Genomic DNA, 4,722 nt, shown 5'->3' with positions numbered 1-4,722 from the left:
CAATCATCAACACATCAAATCAGGTGGAATGACTGAGGGTGCAAATTGTAGGACAGAAGAGGGATACAAAACTGGGTGCACACTATTCCAACTAAGGGGACTGTTGAACCCAGGTAAAGAATTGAAGTCTTCAGGCACAGAGGATAATGTATTTATTTAAAATGCCAGGCCTGTAAGGCCCTAACATGGAAGCTCTCCACCTGAGCGGAGTCTCTCTGAACAGCAGAAGTTAACAACTTTTATACAATGCATGACATGTGGGTCTGTGGGCAGGGTTAGTCACATGCTTCCAAGAAGCGTCAGCATTCGTAAAACCAGCCTTGCTAACATTTGCTTGCTTGACAATTAATACAATTGGCTCTGTTGACATATTAGTATTTCAAACATTAATATAAAACATTATACAGTTTATACAAAACATTAATACCGGCTCTTCAGGGACCTTGCCCCCTTTCACCCCTTGTGGCACCGGGCCTGCTCTCTGAGCTGTCACTCTGCTTAGTCCCACCTTCAAGTAAAAATAAATCAACCAATCAGTGAAACAAGGTTTTGGAAACCAACTGTGATAGGACAGAACTGCTCCTGGGGCAGAACTATCTGATTGGTAACTTGCCTTTAGGAGGCGGTTAAGATTACGTGCTAAAGTAATACTGGAGTTTGGAAACAGTGTGCAAGCAGGCAATCATCTGTAAGAACTTCATAATGAAACACAAGTAAAATATAGTGTTTTATATATTTACATTTTGCATAGAAAAAATACTTGCATTAACAATCTTACTTATTGTGTTTCCATTGTGTTTTTGTTATTCCAATGTAGGCTACATTTTTCAACATTAAGTTTGAACAGTGAATAATGTTGGAATTATGCAATGTTGGAACTGGGGAATGGTAAAGACTTGAATCTAATAAGACACAAAATGCTTGAAAGTTTATATATTCATATATGCCTACAAGTCTTTAACAAATTAAAACAATTAAAAGTGGTCTGAAAGCATTTTAATACAAATATTTACATTTAGTTAAGATTTTATGGTTGTACTTTGTCAAATGAATGTACTAAATATTTTTCAACAGGGTATATTACTTATTTGCAGCATTTGTGTGTGTTGGAAAGTGGCACTTGGAGGTGTGATATTCTTCCCCTCTGGAGTCTGGACCTTGACTATATCTTGACCAAGAAATTTGGACCCTGGAAAAACATAATTGACTACCCCTGCTCTAGATGCAGAAATAATACACTACTGCCACCAAATGTACTCTTTTGATATCCAATTGATTAAGCATTGAAAAAAATAAGTATAGTTATGACTAAAATGTGACTAAAACATGGTCATTTTCATCAACTAAAATAATTTTGATTTTAGTCATTTTGGTTTTGACTAAAAGGAATGCATGACTGAATATGACTAAGTCGTATATGTATTTTCATCTGAAGACTAGGACTAAATCAAGAACAGGTGACAAGAACAACATTGCTCTGAGCTCATTTTATAAACAGTGGTGAATGCAGAGAGAGAAAGAAAAAGAGAAAGAGAGACAAAGACAAAATTACAGAAAAAGAGAGAGAAATACAGAAAGACAGATAGACAGTGACAGACAGACAGAATGAAAGAAAGACAGACAGACAGATAGACCCACAGTGGTTGGTCCTGCTGTCCCACAGCTCCTGGGACCTGGGTTTGGTTCCAGTCTTGGGTGTCTGTGTGCTGTTTGCTGTTCTCCCCGTGGCCTGACCCGACGCCAGGCTGTTGAGTGTGAGGAACGTGACTCTTCTCATGATGATCAGTTGGCCTATAGACGCCTGTAGGAGAAGAGCCTGCTGTGTAACTGCCGAAGTGAATTAGCAGCCCAGTGGCAGCATTGCACTGCTGTAAAACTCTGTATGTGTTTAATGTCTCTGTCTGCAGATGCTGCTGTGCCATATGTGGTCAATGCCACAGTAACAGGACAGATAGGAGGGGGAGTCAGTGTCCAGTGTCGATATGGACGCGCATACCAGTCCAGACAGAAACAGTGGTGCAGGAGTGGAGACTGGAGCTCCTGTCAGACAGCAGGAAGCCCTGGGACTACAGGACACGGCTCTGTCCTGATCACTGATCACACAGCGGAGGGACTCTTCAGTGTGACTGTGAGCGGACTGCGGCCGGAGGACCAAGGCTGGTACTGGTGTGATATAGGGGATCAACAGCTTCCTGTTTACCTCAGTGTCACTAGCGGTAAGGATGAATAACACTCAGGGTCAACATAACTGAGTAAGAATGTCAAAGGTTACATGTGAATTTATAGATCTCATGGCAAATGCAACAAATGAGAAAGCTTCAGTTTCAATCTTCTTGTTTGTCTTCCTTGTTTGTCTCTTTCTCTTGCTCTGGAGCTCAGTTCCCAGCAGTGAGTAAGGGCACTCTCTCACACACACTCTCTCACGCACACACACTGACACTCAAAGACACACACACACACTCTCACTCACACTTTACATACAGTAATGTAATGATTACAGCAGATTATTTTGTATTTCCTACAGAAGCGGTAATTTCCTCAAAGGGAAACGGAACCCAAACAGTGTCCTTCAGGTACTGGAAATTATATTTGTGTCAAGCGTTGTCAGCTTTTTATTGTCCACATTAACATGATCTTTAGTCAAATACACCTTTTCAGACTGTACCTGTAAGTCCAGTCTAATGTCCTAAACAGAACAGATTGTATTGACTGCACTTTGAAATTTATTGAAACTGTTTCTTTGTAAAATTGTAAGGACTTCTGCTAAGAAACAAGGAATAATAAAACATTCCAAAATCCTTTAGATGCGGGTTCTGCAGGCAAGTGACAAACCCCAGTACCTAGTGTTGGCTAGTTGTGTCAGTAGGTATTATCATTATTTCTGCTTGTAGCCTTCCTGAACTCATGCTGAACGTCCTGGGGAAGATGACCGTGTTCCTGCTCTTCTTGACCTGCTCCGTCATCGCCATCAGGAAGATCTGGAAGAACCGCAGTGAGTTACAACACAGCTGTTCATTCGGCCTACAGTGTCCTTGTGACTCACCTTATGAAAGGTGAAATAAATGCGCACTGCAGTGTATATGTAGGTAAGAACACAACTTGATATTCAGGCAAACACTCGAGTATATCAGAGAGACACGTGTGTTCCTCTGGTCACTTTCTGCACAGGAGGACAGTGTCACATTTGGTCTTCATCACAGGAATCACTAATCCGTCCTGTTTCCCACAGCCGCCAAACAAGATGCCCTTTGATGTCGACCCACGATGCCTGAAAACAGAAGAACAAGCTTGTCTGGTCTTTTGTTTGTCCAACATCGACAACATGACCCACCTGGCAGCACAAACCCACAAACCCACCGAAACCTGGATGAAGATTAGAGATGGATGACTCCAGCAGCGGTACCAACACACAGGGACATCTAGCATCACATTATAATGGAAACAATTCTATAACTCCTCAATAGGGTCAGCCCGGCCTTTTATTATCTATCTATCTATCATCGATCTCTCTATCTTTCCGTGGGTGTGACCTGCCGTTGGGGATGGTGGGGATTTTCCCCTTCCTTCTTTTTCCCAACTCCCCTCTGGTCATTATAATTTATCCCCAGTAGGGACACTGTATTTCTCCACTTAAGATTTGACTTTGAACATTCAGTCTGCGAATATAATTAGTAATTTCACAAATCGTACATAAGACAAGGACAGTTAAGCAGATTATTTATATTGTGCTGTGCTGTGACCGGCCTCACACTTCTTCTCAGCTGTTCTTCATTGTTGTAGTGGGAACTGTTCATGAAGTAGCCTATAGGCTAAGCAAGACAGTTACGAAATGTTTGTGTATAGAAGCCTGGCCTGCCTGACTATATAGAAGTGTGTTAATGAAACAAGGCTAATTAAAACATTAAATGTGTTGATTTGCTGCTTTTTTCAGTGATTTATATATTATTTTATGGTTTCCCACTGGTATTTGCAATCTGGCCAAACAAATGTTTATTAAAAACACAGCAAAAGCAGCAATTCCTGACAATTCACCCCTCCACTCCTCTTTTTTCACAAATTGTACTCTTCATCTATCTATTCTGTATATCGATTTACTGCTAGTTGCATTTTACATTACAGTTTTCAAACCATGACACAGTGGCTGAGAGGTGAACAGGAGTGGTGGAGTGGAGAGGAGGTTTCAGGGATGTAGGCAGTATTGTGCTCCAGTAGGGCATTACTTTCTCCTGTGAAATTCAGAACATAAGAAACTTTACAAACAAGAGCAAGCCATTTGACCCATCATGCTCTTTTGATGTCCATTAATAAATGAGTGACCCAAGGAAACCCTCCAGTCTGACTTTAATTGTTCCCACATTTTCAGCTTCTACCACATCGCTGGGGAGTTTGTTCAGATTGTGACGACTCTCATTGAGATGCTTCTCTATTTTCTGCCTAATCATTTTCTCCAACATTTTACAAATGATGCAGGTGAGACTGATTAGTCTGTAATTTCCTGGTTCAGTTTTGTCCCCTTTCTTGTGGATTGGTATGACATTTGCTGTCTTCCAGTCAGTCGGCACATCCCCTGTTCTAAGTGTCATTTGGAATATTTGAGTTAGCGGTCTATAAATAATTTCCCTAATTTCTTTAATTACTGTTGGAAATATACCATCTGGCCCAGGTGATTTGTTTGTTTTTAATTCTGCTAGTCCCTTTAGTACCTCCTCCTCATTTATCCTG

The 4,722-nt window shown here is 41.0% G+C and overlaps 1 long non-coding RNA gene across 1 annotated transcript; it reads left to right on the top strand.

Moving 5' to 3' along the window:
* The first annotated feature begins 2,518 nt into the window (after positions 1 to 2,518).
* LOC136761984 (uncharacterized) lies at positions 2,519 to 3,879 on the top strand. The gene is made up of 3 exons (XR_010820420.1): positions 2,519 to 2,573; positions 2,892 to 2,992; positions 3,230 to 3,879. It is a non-coding gene; the product is annotated as an uncharacterized LOC136761984 (long non-coding RNA).
* Positions 3,880 to 4,722: the final 843 nt, after the last annotated feature.

Source organism: Amia ocellicauda, chromosome 2 (assembly GCF_036373705.1).
Source record: "Amia ocellicauda isolate fAmiCal2 chromosome 2, fAmiCal2.hap1, whole genome shotgun sequence".
In the NCBI taxonomy this organism is placed as follows: Eukaryota; Metazoa; Chordata; class Actinopteri; order Amiiformes; family Amiidae; genus Amia; species Amia ocellicauda.
This window is presented reverse-complemented; position numbering and strand designations above follow the sequence as displayed.